Here is a 20,258-nt window from a genome sequence, read left to right as displayed (position 1 = left end):
TAGTGTTCTTAAATGAATGTTTATTAGTCTTCATTTCCAAAGTAGCAAACCTTCCATTAGTCATTCAACATGTTGGAATTTACTCCTTGATAAAATCCTAAAAGTTCTTTTATCTTCAACTACCCTTATGAAAATGAATGGAGGAGAGAAAATTAAGGAAAGATGGCAGAGTAGGAGGAGCCTGAGCTCACCTCATCCCACAGACCACTAAGATAATGGCTGCACCTATGCAACTACCTCTGAAAATGACTTGATGACTGGCAGAACAGACCTTTCATAGTCAATTGTAAAGAGGCCACATCAAAAAGGGTAGGTGGGAGGAGTGGGAAAATGGTTGGGAACCAAAACCCCTGTGAAACTAACCACAAATGGGAGGGACACCACAAGCATGGAGAAGAAAAAAGGATGAGTTCACACCATGCACCCCTGGAACAGGGGACCCACATTGGGAAGGCAAGTGCCCATGACCTATGGTCTTGAAAACCAGTGGGGTTTAACTCTAGGAGCTTTTAAAATCAGCAGGGCTTAGCATACTTTAAAAATTAGCCACCTTAACTCTCCGAGAGCAGAAGGGCAAGGAAACTGCCCATAAAGAACCAGCTTAATAACTCACCCAAGACAGCAGAAAAGCTGCATTTGAAAAGAGCCTTGGGTATATGTAAAGGAGATTAATTTACTAATTTCAGAATGTGCACTGGAAAGACAGGGATCCTCATGAGATTTTGCCAGGAAAAAACAACAACAACAACAAAACCTGGCAGGCACCTTTCTCTTCTCCAGCGAGGAAACTCACACTTGTGTGAGCCAGTGTTAACACTCTCCACCTCTCTCCACCACACTGCCCACCCTGCCACTGGGTTTCCCCACAGATTCACCTCATCTAATCCACCCACCTCAGTAGGCATCCCACACCCTGTAAGCCCCACTGACCAGGATCAGCAATACTCCAAAGTGACTCCTGCCTTGAGGAGTTGGGGAGATAACCCCACAAACCAGTGTGCCCAGTTTCACCAAATGATCCTCTTAGCTGGCTGCACAGAAAGCAAACTCACCACTTTTACACCTATAGCTGTGGCAGAGAGGCTAACTGCAGCTGCTTAATCTGACCACAGCCCACCAATGAAAGCCTCTCAGTTGGCCTTGCATGGAGCAAGCTCTGCCTTTTGGTGTGCCTGCAACTGGCAGAGAGGCTAACTGCAGCCAGCTACCCTGACTGCCAACCCTATCCAACACGGTGGCCTTAAGAGGCCTCTCATCAGTACAGGGACCAAACCCTGCCCAGTGTGCCCACAGCAGTCACTGGCTAATTGCAGCAGGCTGAGATAAAGTGGATTAGCCACAAAGCAGGGCAAAAGCAGCCCACATAAGAGATACCACTGCTTTGCCGGTTCTAATGATTGGTGGTGATTAGGACCACAGGACCTCTTCTACACAAGGACACTACCTTCAAGACAAGGAGATGGAGATGACCTAATACATAGAAACAAAGTTAAGCAAAATGAGACAGAGGAATATGTGCCAGCTGAAAAAATAAGACAATAGAGAAAAGAACAAAATGTTACTGAGATAAGCAATATGGGTATTAGAGAGGGCACATATTGCCCAGAGCACTGGGTGTTATATGTAAATAATGAATCTTGGAACACTACATCAAAAACTAATGACAATACAGTATGGTGACTAAAATAATAAAAAATAAATAAAATAGAGCTATAATTTCACAAAATTGAGGGGGGAAAAAAGAATAGCACAGAGGACTTTAGGGGAAGGAGAGAAAATTGAAGCAGGGGGTGGGAGGGGATCAAAGGGGGAGATGAACCATGTGAAACTCTGGACTCCAGGAAGCAAACTGAGGGTTGTGGAGGGGGGCGGGCGATGATGTGATGGGGTAACATGGGGATGGGTATTAAGGAGGCCACGTGATGAGCACTGGGTGTTATACCCAACTAATGAATCACTGAACACTACATCAAAAACTAATGATGTACTATATGTTGGTAACTGAACATAATAAAAAAAATTTTTAAAGCAATATGCCTGATAAAGAATGCAAAGTAATGGTCATAAATGGTCATAGTCAGTGGACTTAAAAATGTTTATACTCAGTAAGAACTTCAGCAAATAGAAAAAATGAGAAAGTAAGAGATGAATTCAACAACAAATTAAAACTGCACAAGAGGGAATAACAGCAGATTAGAGTATGCAGAGGAATGAATCAGGATTCTGGAAGACAGGAAAATCAAAAGCAACCAAGCTGAACAGCATAAAGGAAAAAAATTAAAACTGAGAATAAGTTGATTCAGTAAATTTGCAGAATACAAAATTAACATAGAATCATAGCAGAAAAAGAAATTAAGAAAATAATCCCATTTGTAATTATATCAAAAAGAATAAAATACCTAGGAATAAACTTAACCAAGGAGGTGAAAGACCTGTACTCTCAAAACCATAAAACATTGATGAAAAAAAATTGAAGATGGCACAAATGGAAATATATCCTATAACAATGGATTAAAAGAATCCGTATTGCTAAAATATCAATAATACCCAAAGCAATCGCAACCTTGAGTAAGAAACCAACAGGATTTTCCACAGAACCAAAATACTACTAAAATTTGTTTGAAGCCAAAAAAAGACCCCCAAAGAGCCAAAGCAATCTTGAGAGAGAAGAATAATGCTAGAGATATCACAATCCTAGATTTCAAGATAAATGCTACAAAGCTATAATAATTAAAGTAGTATGGCACCAAAAAAAAAAAAAAAAAAAAAAGACACATAGATCAGTAGAACAGAGAGCCCAGAAATAAACCCACATTTACATGGTCAATCTACAACAAGGAGGCAAGAATATACATTGGGGAAAAGTCTCTTCAATAAATGGTGTTGGGAAAACTGGACAACTATATACCAAAAAAAAAAAACCAAAAAACAAAAAAAAAAAAACTGGACCACTTCTTTATACCCTACACAAAAATAAACTCAAAGTAGATTAAAGACCTAAGTGTGAGACCTGAAATCATAAAACTTCTAGAAGAAAATGTATGCATTTTCTCTTTGATATCAGCCTCAGCAACATTTTCTAGACATCTCTCTAAGGCAAAGGAAACAAAAGCAACAATGAACTATTGGGACTAACAACAAAATTTGCCTGATTTCAAGCTTTACTACAAAGCTGTGATCACCAGGACAGCATGGTACTGGCACAAAAACAGATACCTAAACCAGTAGAACAGAGTAGAGAGCCCAAATATGGACCCTCAACTCTATGGTCAAATAATCTTCAATAAAGCAGGAGAAAATATCCAGTGGAAAAAAGATAGTCTCTTCAGTAAATGATGCTGGGAAAATTGGACAGCTATGTACAGAAGAATGAAACTCGACCATTCTCTTACACCATACACAAAGATAAACTTGAAATGGATATAAGACCTCAAGGTAATGCAGGAATCAATCAGAATCCTAGAGGAGAACATAGGCAGTAACCTCTTCGACATCTGCCACAGCAACTTCTTTAAGACATGTCTCCAAAGGCAAAGGAAACAAAAGCGAAAATGAACTTTTGGGACTTCATCAAGATCAAAAGCTTCTGCACAGCAAAGGAAACAGTCAACAAAACAAAGAGGCAACCCACGGAATGGAAGAAGATATTCTCAAATGACACTACAGACAAAGGGCTGATATCAAGATCTATAAAGAACTCCTCAAACTCAACACACACAAAACAGATAATCATGTCAAAAAATGGGCAGAAGACATGAACAGACAATTCTCCAAAGAAAGCATACAATGGCTAATAGACACATGAAAAAAATGTTCATCATCATTGGCCATCAGGCAGATTCAAATCAAAACCACATGGAGATACCACTTTACACCAGTTAGAATGGCCAAAATTAACAAGACAGTAAACTACACGTGTAATATTGTAATAACATTGTATGGTGACAGTGACTGCAATGATCACAGTGGGTATCATGTATAGCATTCTTGAATCAATGTTGTACACCTGAAACTAAATACAACATTGTATGTTAATTACACCTCAAAAATTAATAAGACAAATAAAACTAATATAACTATTAGTCCTAATTCCAGGCCCAGGTGGTGACCACAGAATTCCAGAAGAGCTTTCTCATGCCTGACTGGCTATATATCAGACTGGCCGGACTCACCATCAATGTCCAGACTATTGCCCAGTGCCTCAAGTTCTGGATGAACCTGTATGAGCTAAGGTATGGTTGGCAGATCAAGCCTTATATCCTCATGAGTATAGTGGTTAACCTCCTCTGAGAAACAGTTGGCCAACACTACACTTTGGGTTGGTCCCAAAGATCTTTAAGCTCTTCATTGCTCTCTACATCTCATCAGCTGTCCCATGGTGACTGACAACTTTGTGGTCAACAGCATGTGTAGTAAACGAACGGAGTCAAACATGAATCCAGGGCACTTGCTTGAAACCATATCGCAAGACATGCTGAATGTGTGAACCAGGATACAATGTGAGGCATGGGAGTCATTATTCACATTTACCGTTTTGAAAAGGACAAAATCACCACCAAGAGACTGAAAGCCCAAAGGGACTTATTTTCAATCGCCAGACCCCACTCAAAAAAAAAAAAAAATTTTTTTTCTTACACATATGCACACACACACACACACACACACACACACACATACCCCTTACATCACACAAAAATTAACTCAAAATGATTAAAGGCTTGAAGACCTGAAACCAAAACACTCTAAGAAAACAAAGGCAGTAATCTCCTTGACACTGATTTTGCCAATGAACTTTTTTATCTGACACCAAATGCAAAGGCAACAAAAGTAAAAACAAGTAGGAGTACATCAAACCAGAAATCTTCTGCAGAGCAAGGGAAACCATCAACATAATGAAAAGGCAACAAACTGAATGGGAGAAGATATTTGCAAATCACATATCTGCTAAGGAACTACTATGCAAAACATATAAAGAACTTATACAACTCAAAAACAACAAAAACTAAATAATTAAAAATGGGCAGAGAATCTGAACAGACACTTTTCTAAACAAGACATATAGATATCCAACAGGTACATGAAGATATGGTCAATCAGCAGGGAAATGCAAATCAGAATCACAGTGAGATAATTCACAAATGTAGGAATGGCTAGTTTCAAAAAGACAAGAAATAACAAGTGCTGGCATTCATGTAGAGATTAAGAGAACTCTTGTACATCATTGGTAGAAATATAAGTTGGTACAACCACTATGGAAAACAGTGTGAAAGTTCTTCAAAAAACTCAAAGTAGAACTACCATATGATCCAGCAATTCCACTCTGGGTATTTATCTTAAGAAAATGAAAACACTGATTCAAAAAGATAAATGCATCCCATATTCATTGAAGTGTTTTCACTTCAATATTCATTGAAGGTATTTATAATACCCAAGACATGGAAACAACCTAAGTGTCCACCAATGGATGAAGGAATAAAGATGAGGGGATACACACACACACAAAATGAAATACTGAGCTATTAAAAAGAATGAAGTTTTGACACATGTAGCAAAATAAATGGACCTTGAAGGTATCATGCTATGAAATTAGAGAAAGACAAATACTGTATATCTCTCTTCTATGTGGAATCTTAAACAAACAAACAAACAAACTCATAGCTACAGAGAACAGACTGGTACTAGCATGTGTGTATGGTGTGGGGGGTGTCAAAATGGGTGAAGTTTGTCAAAAGGTATGAATTTCATTACAAAAAAAGTCATGGGGATGTAATGTACAGCATGATGACTATAGTTAAACTGCATTACATATTAGTAAGTTGCTAAGAGAGTAGAACTCACAAGTAAAAATTCATAGCTATGAATTATGACATGTTAATTAGCCTTATTGTGATGACCATTTCATAAAATGTACAAATATCAAATCATTACATTGTATGACTGAAACTAATGTTATGTCAATTATATTTCAATAGAAAAAAATGTTTAAATTCTCTTAAAAGATATGAAAGGAGAAGAGAATGTAACCATTACTTCTACTTCCAGTTTCACATAGCAATAGAATGTTAAAAAGTAATTTTGTTACATAAAATATTACACCCTATAACATTTGATTGATTCATTTGAACTACATGAACTTTTATACTTTTTAATACTGTCTAGCAAAGTTGAGAAACAGACAATGATCTAGGAAACTAAAAATTTTAAGGGTATATAGGAAAGATGCCATTTCCACTTAGGAGACCAGAATACTGAGAAAGTGTTTTACCCAAGTTGCACAACTATTAAGTAGTAGGGCCATGATCCTAATCTAGATTCCTGACATCAAACTGCCCTACCTCTTTTTTAATGCTAGGCATGGAGCCTAATGCAGGGCTTGAACTCAAGACCCTGAGATCAGGACTTGAGCTGAGATCAAGAGTTGAGCACTTGGGGAACCTGGGTGGCTCAGTTGCTAAGCCTCTACCTTTAGCTCAGGTCATGAACCCAGGGTCCTGGGATCAAGCCCCACATTGGGCTCGCTGCTCAGCAGGGGAGCCTGCTTCTCCCTCTCCCTGCTCGTACTCTCTCACTCTCTCTTTGAAATAAATAAATCTTTAAAAAAAAAAAAAGAGTTGAGTACTTAACCAATTGAGCCACGCAGGTGCCCCAAACTCCTTTTTATTTTTTTTTAATTTTTTAATATTTTTTAAAAGATTTTATTTATTTGACAGAGAGAAATCACAAGAGAGGCAGGCAGAGAGAGAGGAAGGGAAGCAGGCTCTCTGCTCAGCAGAGACCAGGACCCTGAGATCATGACCTGAGCCAAAGGCAGCGGCTTAACCCACTGAGCCACCCAGGCGCCCCTAATTTTTTAATATTTTATAAACATATCATGTACTATTAGCCCCAGGGGTAAGGTCTGTGACTTGCCAGGTTTACACACTTCACAGCACTCATCATAGCACATACCCTCCCCAATGTCCATAACCCTACCACCCTCTCCAAACTCTTTTTTAAAAAACAAAAGTCAGGGGGCACCTGGGTGGCTCAGTGGGTTAAAGCCTCTGCCTTCGGCTCGGGTCATAATCCCAGGGTCCTGGGATCGAGCCACACATTGGGCCCTCTGCTCCGCAGGGAGCCTGCTTCCTCCTCTCTCTCTGCCTGCCTCTCTGCCGAGTTGTGATTTCTCTCTGTCAAAGAAATAAAATATTTAAAAAAACAAAAACAAAAAAACAAAAGTCAGGGTCAGGGAGTTCCTGGGTGGCTCTGTCAGTTGCGTGTCTGTCTTTGACTCAGGTCATGATCGTGGGGTCCTGGGATTGAGTCCTGCATCAGTGGTCCCTGCTCATCAGGGAGTCTGCTTCTACCTCTTCCCTGCCTCCTCCAGTCATGTACACTCTTGCTTGAGCTCTCTCAAAGAAGAAGAAGAAAAGAAAAAAAGACCAGGATAAATCACATATCAGGCCACAAAAACAATTCAATAAATTTAAAATGAAAATCTTATTAAACATCTTTTCTGACCACAACAGTATAAAATTAGAAATCAACTATAAAATAATTTCAAAAAAAGAAAGGAAAACCACAAGCAGAAACTAAATAACATGCTACTAAACAATCATTGGGTCAAGGAAGAAATCAAAAAGGAAATAAAAGCATACCATGAGACAAATGAAAATGAAAACAATACTCCAAAATCTATGGGACACAGCAAAAACAATTCTAAGAGGGAAGTTTATAGTGATACAGGACCAGCTTAAATAACAAGAAAAATCTCAATCTACCCTTACACCTAAAGCAACTACAAAAAGACCAAAAAACAAACTTAGTAGAAGGAAATAAATATTAAAGCATAAATGAAAGAAATAGAGATTTTAAAAATAGAAAAGATTAATTAAACTAAGAACTGGTTCTTTGAAAAGATAAATGAAATTGATAAACCTTCAGCCAGACTTAAAAAGAAAAGAAAAAGAAAGAAAGAAAGAAAAGAAAAGGAGAGAGAAGGAGAGATGGTCCAAATAAAGTTAGAAATAAAAGAGAAGTTACAACTAATACCACAGAAATAATAAAGATCATTTAAAAACTACTATAGGGGCACCTGGGTGGCTCAGTGGGTTAAAGCCTCTGCCTTCAACTCAGGTCATGGTCTCAGGGTCCTGGGATCGAGCCCCACATTGGACTCTCTGATCAGTGGGGAGCCTGCTTCCTCCTCCCTCTCTGCCTGCCTCTCTGCCTACTTGTGATCTCTCTCTGTAAAATAAATAAATAAAATCTTAATAAAAAACTATAAACAATTATTTGCTAACAAATTGGAGAACCTAGAAGAAATGGATAGATTCTTAAAAACATAAAATCTTCCAAGACTAAATCAGGAAGAAACGGAAATTTTGATTAAGAGGAGGAACAACATGGCAGAAGAGTAGGAGACCTAAATATTATCCGGCCCCAGGAATTCAGCTAGACAGTTATCAAACCATTCTGAATACCTACAAATTCAACAGAGATCGAAGAAAAGAATAGCAGCAACTCCATGAAGAGAAAAGCAACCACTTTCTGGAAGGTAGGACATGTGGAGAAGTGAATCCAAGGCTATATATGGGAAGGTAGACTGCAGTGGGAGGGAGCTCCCATCAGCCAGCTCCCAGCAAGTGACAGAGCAGCAGAACACAAAATGGGAACTTTTAGAAGTCTGCTCTATGGAGGGACGTAGCGCCAGTGGCTAAAAGTGGGGTGGAATCCTCACTGGGACAGTGTGGTCTCAGGACCTGAGGGGACACAGAAAGACCAGGGGTGTCTGAGTGTGGCAGAGCTCCCAGGTATCAGAGCAGGGAAGCCAGCTGAAAAGAAGGAGCCAAAGAGTGGACTCTCAGCTCAGGGTTACCTTAAACTATGATCTGAGGCATAGCCGGGCCACTGCTTTTTGGGAAGGGACGTCAGGAGTGGTAGATATGGAGAGACACCCAACCCCTCACCCCCCCGCCTTCCTCCAGCAGGAGGAGCAGTGTGGGAGCAACCCACAGGAATCTGCTGGTTTAGAGACTCCACACGGGGCCATGTGCCAGAGATAGAAACACTCAGTCCCAGGCTGGGTGAGCACGAAGTACAGCTGGAGACCAAGGTCACAGAGTGATTGACTGCTTTTCTCTGAGGGTGTACTGAGAAGTGGGGCCCCAAGCTCTTGGGTACTCTGGGTTGGAGATTGGGAAGCTGCCAACTTTATTCCCATCCTCCAAAACTGTACGGAAATCACTCAGGGAACAAAAGCTCCCGAGAGCAAAACAGAACAGATTACATAGGCTAGCCCCTGGCAAGGGTGGTGCAATTCCACCTCAGGGCAAAGGCATTTAAGAATCACTGCAACAGGCCCTTCCCCCAGAAGATTAGAAAGAACATCGTGCCAAGACCAAGTTCACTGATCAATAAGAAATGAGGAACTCCAGAGCTAGGGGAATGCAATGCACATAATTCATGGATTTTTTTCCCCCATGATTCTTTAGTCTTTCAAAGTTAAATTTTTAAAATTTTTTCCTAGTTTTTGAAATTTTCCCTCTTTCCTATTTTAACCAACATCTTATCTTAAATTTTTTTAATTTTCATTTTTACAGTCATGTTCTATCCCTTCATTGTAAACTTTATTTTTTATATGCATATAAATTTTTCTTTCTTTAAAATTTTGGGATAGAGATCCTTCTAACAGACCAAAATACACCCAAAGTCAAGTGTGTGGCTCTGTTCTATTCATGAGCTTGATCACTTTTTTTTTTTCCTTTATTTTCCCCCTGGTTTTGGGTCTCTCCTGATTTATTTAGTGTCTATCTTTCTGGGGTCATTATCACACTTTTAGCATTTTGTTCTCTCATTCATTTATTCTTCTCTGGACAAAATGACAAAGCAGAAAAACTCACCTCAAAAAAAGGGCGGGGGGGATCCTGGGTGGCTCAGTGGGTTAAAGCCTCTGCCTTTAGCTCAGGTCATGAACCCAGGGTCCTGGGATTGAGCCCCGCATCGGGCTATTTGCTCAGCAGGGAGACTGGTTCCTCCTCTCTCTGCCTGCCTCTTTGCCTACTGTGATCTCTGTCTGTCAAATAAATAAATAAAATATAAAAAAAAAAAAGAGCAAGAAGCAGTACCAACTGCCAGGGACTAATCAATAGGGAAATTAGTAAGATGTGAGAACTAGAGTTCAGAATGATGATTATAAAGATATTAGCTAGGCTTGAAAAAAGCATAGAAGATACTAAAGAATCCCTTTCTGGAGAAATAAAAGAACTAATATCTAACCAAGTTGAAATCAAAAAAGCTATTAATGAGGTACAATTAAAAAAAATTGAGGCTTTTACTGCTAGGACAAATGAGGCAGAATAGATATAGATATAGAATATATCTATATATATATATCTATCTATATCTATATATATAAATCTTATATATCTATATCTATATATAGATAGATATATATCTATATCTATATATAGATATAGATAGATATATCTATATCTATATATAGATATATATATATCTATATAGATATATCTATATCTATATATAGATATAGATATAGAAGACCAGATGATAGAGAATAAAGAAGCTGAGAAAAAAAGAGATAAACAACTATTGGATCACAAAGGGAGAATTTGAGAGATAAGTGATAACATAAGATGAAAAAATATTAGAATAATTGAGATCCCAGAAGAAGAAGAAAGCTGGGGTTGGGGGAAGAAGGTATATTGGAGCAGATTACAGTGGAGAAATTCCCTAATTTGGGGAAGGAAATGGCATCAAAATCCAGGAGGCACAGAGATCCCACCCCAAAAATAGTCAACATCCTATCATTAACAGTAAAATTTACAAGTCTCTGAAAAAGAGAAAATCCTAAAATCAGCTTGGGACAAGAGGTCTGTAGCCTACAATGGTAGAAATATTAGATTGGCAAGAGACCTATCCACAAAGACCTGGTAGGCCAGAAAGGACTGGCATGACATAGTCAGAGTGCTAAACGAGAAAAACATGCAGCCAAGAATACTATATCCAGCTAGGCTGTCATTGAAAATAGAAGGAGAGATAAAAAGCTTCCAGGAAAAACAAAAACTAGAAGAATTTGCAGACACCAAACCAGCCCTACAGGAAATATTGAAAGGGGTTCTTTAAGCAAAGAGAGAGCCTAAAAATAACCGACCAGAAAGAAACAGACAATATACAATAACAGTCACCTTACAGGCAATACAATGGCACTAAATTCATATCTTTCAATAGTTACCCTGGATGTCAATGGGCTAAATGTCCCAATCAAAAGACACAGGATATCAGAATGGATAAAAAAACAAGACCCTATAGGCAAGAGACTCATTTTAGACAGAAGAACACCTCCAGATTTAAAGTGAGATGGTGGAAAACAATTTACCATTTTAATGGACATCAAAGAAAGCTGGGGTGGCAATCCTTATATCAGACAAACTAGATGTTAAACTGAGACTATGATAAGAGATGAGGAAGGACACTACATCATACTTAATGGGTCTGTACAACAAGAAGATCTATTGATTTCAAATATCTATGCCCCTAACATGGGAGCAGTCAACTATATAAACCAATTAATAACAAAATCAAAGAAATACACTGACAACAATACAATAATAGTAGGGGACTTTAACACCCCCCTCACTGAAATGGACAGATCATCCAAGCAAAATATCAACAAGGAAAAAAGGCTTTAAATGACACATGGGACAAGATGGACATCACAGATGTATTCAAACATTTTTTTTAAAGATTTTATTTTTCATTTGACAGACAGAGATCACAAGCAGGCAGAGAGGCAGGCAGAGAAAGAGGGGGGAAGCAGGCTCCCTGCACAGCAGAGAGCCCAATGTGGGGCTCGATCCCAGGACCCTGGGATCACGACCTGAGCCGAAAGCAGAGGCTTTAACCCACTGAGCCACCCAGGCGCCCCTCACAGATGTATTCAGAACATTCTATCCCAAAACAACAGAATAAATATTCTTCTCTAGTGCACATGGAACATTCTCCAGAATAGATCACATCCTGGGTCACAAATCAGGTCTCAACTGGTACTAAAAAACTGGGATTATTCTCTGCATATTTTCAGACCATAATACTTTGAAACTAGAACTCAACCACAAGAGGAAAGTTGGAAAGAACTCAAGTACATGGAGGCTAAAGAGCATCCTCCTTGGGTCACCTGGGTGGCTCAGTGGGTTGGGCCGCTGCCTTCGGCTCAGGTCATGATCTCAGGGTCCTGGGATCAAGCCCCGCATTGGGCTCTCTGCTCAGCGGGGAGCCTGCTTCCCTTTCTCTCTCTCTCTGCCTGCCTCTCTGCCTACTTGTGATCTCTGTCTGTCAAATAAATAAATAAAATCTTAAAAAAAAAAAGAGCATCCTCCTAAAGAATGAAAGGGTCAACAAGTAAATTAAAGAAGAATTTTAAAAATTCATGGAAACAAATGAAAATGAAAACACAACTGTTCAAAATCTTTGGGACACAGCAAAGGTGGTCCTGACAGGAAATTATGTAGCAATCCAAGTCTTTCTCAAGAATCAAGAAAAGTCTCAAATATACAGCCTAACCCTACACCTAAAGGAATGGAGAAAGAACAGCAAAAAGCCTAAATCCAACAGGAGAAGAGAAATAATAAAGATCAGAACAGAAATCAATGAAATAGAAACCAAAGGAACAATAGAAAAAAATCAACAAAACTAAGAGCTGGTTTTTGAAAGAATTAATAAGATTGATAAACTCCTGGCCAGACTTATCAAAGAGAAAAGAGAAAAAAACCCAAATTAATAAAATCATGAATGAAAGAGGAGAGATCACAACCAACACCAAAGAAATACAAACAATTATAAGAACATACTATGAGCAACTATATGTCAGCAAATTAGACAATCTGGAAGAAATGGATGCATTCCTAGAGATGTATAAACTACCAAAACTAAAGCAGGAAGAAATAGGAAACTAAATAGACCCATAACCAGTAAGGAAATTGAAGCCATCATCAAAAATCTCCCAACAAATAAGAGCCCAGAGCCAGATGGTTCCCAGGGAAATTCTACTAAACATTAAAGAAGAACTAATACCTATTCTCCTGAAACTTCTCCATAAAGCAGAAATAGAAGGAAAACTTCCAAACTAATTTTATGAGGTCAGCTTTACCTAATCCCAAAACCAGACAAGAACCCCATCAAAAAGGAGAATTACAGACCAATATCCTTGATGAACACAGATGTGAAAATTCTCACCAAAATACTAGCCAATAGGATCCAACAGTACATTAAAAGGATTATCACCATGACCAAGTGGGATTTAGTCCTGGGCTGCAAGGTTGGTTCAACATTTACAAGTCAATCAATGTGACACAATACATTAATAAAAGAAAGAATAAGAACCATATAATACTCTCAATAGATACTAAAAAAAATTTGACAAAGTACAGCATTCTTTCTTGATCAAAACTCTTCACAGTGTAAGAATAGAGGGTACATATCCCAATATCATCAAAGCCATCTATGAAAAACCCATAGCGAATATTATTCTGATGGGGAAAAACTGAGAGATTTTCCCCGAAGGTCAGTAACAAAGAAGGGATGTCCACTATCACCCCTGCTGTTCAACATTGTACTAGAAGTCTTAGCCTCAGCAATCAGACAACAAAAAGAAATAAAAAGTATCCCCATTGGCAAAAAAAGAAGTCAAATTCTCACTCTTTGCAGATGATATGATACTTTATGTGGAAAACCCAAAAGACTCCACTCAAAAACTGCTAGAACTCACACAGGAATTCAGTAAAGTGTCAGGAAATAAAATCAATGCATCGAAATCAGTTGCATTTCTACACACCAACAGCAAAACAGAAGAAAGAGAAATTAAGGAGTCAATTCCATTTATAATTGCACCCAAAACCATACGATACCTAGGAATAAACCTAACCAAAGAGGCAAAGAATCCGTACTCAGAAAACTATAAAGTACTCATGAAAGAAATTGAGGAAGGCACAAAGAAATGGAAAAATGTTCCATGCTCATGGATTGGAAGAACAAATATTGTGAAAATGTCTATGCTACCTAGAGCAACCTACACATTTCATGTGATCCCTATCAAAATACCATCAAATTTTTTCAAAGAAATGGAACAAATAATCCAAAAATTTATATGGAAGCAGAAGAGACCCTGAATAGTCAGAGGCCTGTTAAAAAGAAAACCAAAGCTGACAGCATCACAATTCAAGCTCTATTACAAAGCTGTCATCATCAAGACAGTATGGAGCTGGCACAAAAACAGACACATAGATCAATGGAACAGAATAGAGAGCCCAGAAATGGACCCTCAACTCTATGGTGAGTTAATCTTCGACAAAGCAGGAAAGAATGTCCAATGGAAAAAAGACAGCCTTTTCAAATAAATGGTGCTGGGAAAATTGGACAGCCATATGCAGAAGAATGAAACTGGACCATTTCCTTACACCACACATGAAAATAGACTCAAATTGATGAAGGACCTCAATGTGAGAAAGGAATCCATCAAAATCCTTGAGGAAAACACAGGCAGCAACCTTTTCCACCTCAGCCACAGCAACTTCTTCCTAGAAACATCACCAAAAGCACGGGAAGCAAGTGCAGAAATGAACTACTAGGACTTCATCAAGATCAAAAGCTTTTGCACAGCAAAGGAAACAGTAAACAAAACCAAAAGACAACTGACAGAATGAGAGAAGATATTTGCAAACAACATATCAGATATAGGGCTAGTATCCAAAATCTATAATGAACATATCAAACTCCACACCCAAAGAACAAATAATCCAATCAAGAAATGGGCAGAGGACATGAACAGACATTTCTGCAAAGAAGACATCCAGATGGCCAAAGACACATGAAAAAGTGCTCCACATCACTTAGCATCAGGGAAATACAAATCAAAACCACAATGAGATATCACCTCACACCAGTCAGAATGGCTAAAATTAACAAGTCAGGAAATGACAGATGCTGGCGAGGATGCGGAGAAAGGGGAACGCTCCTACACTCTTGGTGGGAATGCAAGCTGGTGCAGCTACTCGGGAAAATAGTATGGAGGTTCCTCAAAAAGTTGAACATAGAGCTACCCCATGACCAGCAAATGCACTACCGGGTATTTACCCTAAAGATACAAATGTAGTGATCTGAAGGGAAATGTGCACCCGCATGTTTATAACAGCAATGTCAAACTATGGAAAGCCAAACTATGGAAAGAACCTAGATGTCCACCAACAGATGAATTGATAAAGAAGATGTGGAGATTATATATATATATACACATATGTGTGTGTGTGTGATGGAATATTATGCAACCATCAAAAAATGAAATCTTGCTATTTGCAATGATGTGGATGGAACTAGAGGGTATTATGCTAAGCAAAATAAGTCAATCAGAGAAAGACAATTATCATATGATCTCACTGATATGAGGAATTTGAGAAACAAGACAGAGGATCATAGGGGAAGGAAGGGAAAAATGAAACAAGATGAAACCAGAGAGGGAGACAAACTGTAAGAGACTCTTAATCAGGAAACAAACTAAAGGTTACTATATGGGGGTGAGGTGGGGGGGATGGGGTGATGGACACTGGGGAGGATATGTGCTACGGTGAGTACACATTGTGTAAGACTGGTGAATCACAGACCTGTATCCCTGAAACAAATAATACCATTATATATTAATTTATATATATATAATATATAATAATACATTATGTTAATTTAAAAAAAAAAGACTCTTTCTCCCTCTCTCTCTGCCCCTCCTGCACTCCACATATATGTGCTCTCTCTAAGATAAATAAAATCTTTAAAAAAAGATAAGCCATAGATTGGAAGAAAATATTTTTAAATCACATAAATTGCATTTATCCAGTATGTATAGAGAACTCTCAAAATGCAATAATAGGGAAATAACTCCATAAAAAGGGAAAAAGGGACAAAAAATTAAAATCGATCACACACATATTCCAATAAATATATGAAAAGATGCTCATTCATTAGGGAAAGCTAATTAAAACCACAAGGAGATTTATTAGAATGTCTAAAATTTAAAAGATTGAATATATCAAATGTAGGTAAATATATGGAACATATGAACTCGCATGTACTGCTTTTGGGAATATAACATACCACTTTGGAAAATTGTTTGGCATTTTCTTATAAAGTTAAACATACACCTACTATATCACTCAACATTCCACTTCTAGATATTTATCAAAGAGAAATGAAAATATATGACTGTACAAAGGCTCATTCTTAATGTTCTAGAAACTTCATTTGGGTTTTCCAGTTTTGGGGTAATACAAACACTGCAGTCTGAGCTGGTTTTACTCACAATACTTTTGACATCAAATGAATGGGCTTTTTTCCACACCAACCATGAGTTTTCCAACTCTCTGTAAACCTGCTGGGTGTCCTCCAATTTAGTTCAACTTTAAGTTAACTACCTGGGGTTAACACAGATCTCTCAGGTTAGGGCTTAGAACTTCACCAACTTCAAATTCCACTCAAAAGTCCCCAGAAGTCGGAGTGCCTGGGTGGCTCAGTGGGTTAAATCCTCTGCCTTTGGCTCAGGTCATGATCCCAGAGTCCTGGGATCGAGTCCCGCTTCTGGCTCTCTGCTTGGAGCGGAGCCTGCTTCGTCCTCTCTCTCTGCCTGCCTCTCTAACTACTTGTGATCTCTGTCTGCCAAATCAATAAATACATAATCTTTAAAAAGTCCCCAGAAGTATTTCTGACTGACTAGACTAAAGGGGTTCTTATGACCCTCTCCTCAGGATTGAGAATTAGCTAGAATTGCTCATAAAACTCAGAAAAGCACTTTACCTACTATTATCAGTTTATTATAAACAGTATAACTCACAAACAGATAGATGGAAGAAATGAATAAGGCAAGGTATGGGGGAAGGGACAGGAGGCTTCTGTTCCTTCTCTAAGTATATAACCCTTCCAGGACCTTGATGTGCTCACCAACTTGGAGGCTTTCTGAACCTCATCGTTTAGGAGGTTTTATGGGAGTTCCCTTACACAGGCATGAATGATTAAATCATTGGTGATTGGTAATTAATTCAATCTCTAGGTCGTCTCCCCTCCCTGGAGATGGAGGGGCATGTAGGACTGAATGTTCCAAAATGCCTTGGTCTCTCTGGAACCATCTTCCATCCTGAAGCTATCCAAGGTCTTTTTAGCCAAGAGTCATCTCATTAGCATCCCAAACACACTCATCCCGAAGAAGGTTTTAAGATTTCTGTGTCAGGAACCAGGGACAAAAACCAAATATGTATTTCTTACTGTATCACAGCCCCTCATCAGGTAAATGCGTAAATGATAAAAAGAACAAACACTTGATACATGCAACAATTTGGATGAATCTCAACATAATTATTGAAAGTAGCCAGACTAATAAAGGAGTAAACATTGTATGATTCCATTTGCATAAAATTCCAGAAAAGGCCAACTTATCTCTACTGACTGCAGATAAGGGGTAACCTAGAAGTGGGGAGGGACAGGAAGGAGTTATTACAAAGAAGCACAAAGAAAAATTCAGAGGGGCACCTGGGAGTCTCAGTCAGTTAAATGGCCAACTCTGGATTTTGGCTCAGATCACGATCTCAGGTTTGCAGTATCTAGCCCCACTTTGGGCTCAGCTCTCAGTACAGTCTCCTTGTCCCTCTCCCTCTGTTCCTTCCCCCCAATCTCACTCTCTCTCATGCATGCTCTCTCTCAAATAAATAAATAAATAAATAAATAAGATCTTAAGAAAAGTTTGAGATATGCTCATTACCTTGTATATTTCATTATAAATGTATATATACATCCATACTTATCAAATTATATGCTTCAAATATGTGCAGCTTATTGTATGCCAATTATATCTCAAGCTAAATTTCACACAGCAGTATAGTCATTACACTCTAAGGAGATTGCATTAGTCAGTTGAAGTAAAGACACTTAGATAAGGTCCCACCTGGCACCACCACCCAGCTGGGTGTATCTGGGCTCCTTCAGGTTTCTACCGATCTTAGCCCTGAAGCTTTGAGTTTGAATATTTCTCTACATTCCATTCTGATGATAGTTAAAAAAAAGTAATGATCCTAGAAAGAGCAATCATCATATTTCTACCTATCACTTCTGAAATTGTGCTCCCATTAAAACAAACAACAAACAAAAACCTAATATATCCTGGGAGGAACAGAGAGAGAAGAGCAATGGAACCCTGAGAAGGGAGGGTAACATAGTGAGCAGGACTTTTAGCGTGGGATGCACACCGTTCATTAGCTATACAGCCTTGGGCAAATCACTTCACCTCTCGGAGCCACAGTTTTCTCATTTTAAAAATATTTAACAATTCCTACCGTAGAGTGTTTTCCTGAAGGTATTTATAAAAGAATGAAACAATACCCGGCTGAAGGAGAAACTTAGTAAAAAAAAGTACCTCTCTCCTTTCTGCTGCTACCTGGAGCTGCCTCCTTAAATCAGCGATTCTTCGTAGTGACCTCATGGTCATACGATCAGGACCAACTGAAGTCTCAGGTGTAAACTGTAAATGAGGTTGTAAGGTAGTAGTTCTCAAGCACGGCTTCACATTAGACTCACCTGGGGAGTTCAGCTCTGATGCCTGGTTCCACTCCTAGAGGTTTGTTTTTTTTTTTAAAGATTTTATTTATTTACTTGACAGATCACAAGCAGGCAGAGAGAGAGAGAAGGAAGCAGGCTCCCTGCTGAGCAGAGTCCGATGTGGGGCTTGATCCCAGGACCCTGGGATCATGACCTGAGTTGAAGGCAGAGGCTTTAACCCACTGAGCCACCCAGGAGCCCCATAGTCCTAGAGGTTTTGATCAGAGTCTATGACACAGCTGGGCATTGGGATTTTTAAAAGCTTCCCAAGAGATATTAATATGGGGCCAAGGTTGTGAAACACTTTTCTAATGCTTCTCAAATTTTAATGGACATTGAGTCGCTGGCAATTTGTTAAAATTCAGATTCTGATTTTGTAGGCCCGAGAGTCTACATTTCTAATAAGCTCCCAGTATATGCTGATACTGTTAGCGCTATAATGACACTGAGCAAAAATCTAAACCCAGGGACACCTGGGTGGCTCAGTCAGTTAAGTGCCTGCCTTTGGCTCAGGTCATGATCTCAGGGTCCTGGTATCAAGCCCTATGTTGGGCTATCCACTCAGTGCTTCTCTCTCTATGTTCTCCCTCTCTCTCTCTAATAAGTAAACAAAATCTTAAAAAAAAAAAAAAAAAGACTAAACCCAGAGGGCCACCTGGGTGGCTCAGTCAAAGTACTGGACTCTTGATTTGGCTCATATTATGATCTCAGGACCCTGGGATCAAGCTCTGCATCGGGCTCCACTCAGCGGGGAGTCTGCTTAATGATTCTCCCCTCCCCTCTCTTCGCCCCCCCCACTCATGGTAATAAATAGATTTTTTTAAAGATTTTATTTATTTATTTGACAGACTGAGATCACAAGTAGGCAGAGAGAGGCAGAGAGAGAGGAGGAAGCAGGCTCCCTGCTGAGCAGAGACCCCCCCCCCCCATGTGGCGCTCGATCCCAGGACCCTGGGATCATGACCCAAGCTGAAGGCAGAGGCTTTAACCCACTGAGCCACCCAGGCGCCCCGATTTTTTTTTAAAGGCTAAACCCAGGGTGATCATTGGAATCACTGAGAGATCTTTTCAAAGCTGGGGATGTCCAGCTGCTGCCAGATGAGTCTGATGCACTTCTCTTACTGAGAACCATGGCTCTAGTCTCACCCTTTACATGTGAAGACACTATCCCCAAGAAGCTGTGTGACCTCTGTCCTGATACAACTTTCTCCCAGGGAAGTTCACTAGTGAGCAAAACATTTTCAATGGTAACATTTTCTGGTGTATAGGTCCCCAGTGCTGACTGGGGCCTGCAATCTGCAGCTTGAGCAGAGCGTGACGGTTTCATTAACACACAGCTCAGAACCTAGCCAATAAGCAGACTCTATGATGAATGGGGTCCCGGGTTCTACTTGAAGCATTATCACATAATATATCAGTTTTATGTCAAATGAACTGATGGTTTTATGGCCTTTCCATTCAATTTGATACGCCCCTTGTCATGGGCTCTTTTTAATATGGCTAGAGGGCATTTTTTGGTGGTGATGACATAGTGATTTATAAAACCCACTTCATGCATCAGCCACATATATGTAAATCAGAAACATTTCTTTCTGAGAAAAATTGTCATTGCTATCCTACAATAAATACGTGCA

The 20,258-nt window shown here is 39.2% G+C and overlaps 1 pseudogene; it reads left to right on the top strand.

Moving 5' to 3' along the window:
* The first annotated feature begins 330 nt into the window (after window positions 1-330).
* LOC123940742 lies at window positions 331-19,931 on the top strand (annotated as a pseudogene).
* The last annotated feature ends 327 nt before the right edge of the window (window positions 19,932-20,258 follow it).

Source organism: Meles meles, chromosome 4 (genome assembly GCF_922984935.1).
Source record: "Meles meles chromosome 4, mMelMel3.1 paternal haplotype, whole genome shotgun sequence".
Lineage (NCBI taxonomy): Eukaryota > Metazoa > Chordata > Mammalia > Carnivora > Mustelidae > Meles > Meles meles.
This window is presented reverse-complemented; position numbering and strand designations above follow the sequence as displayed.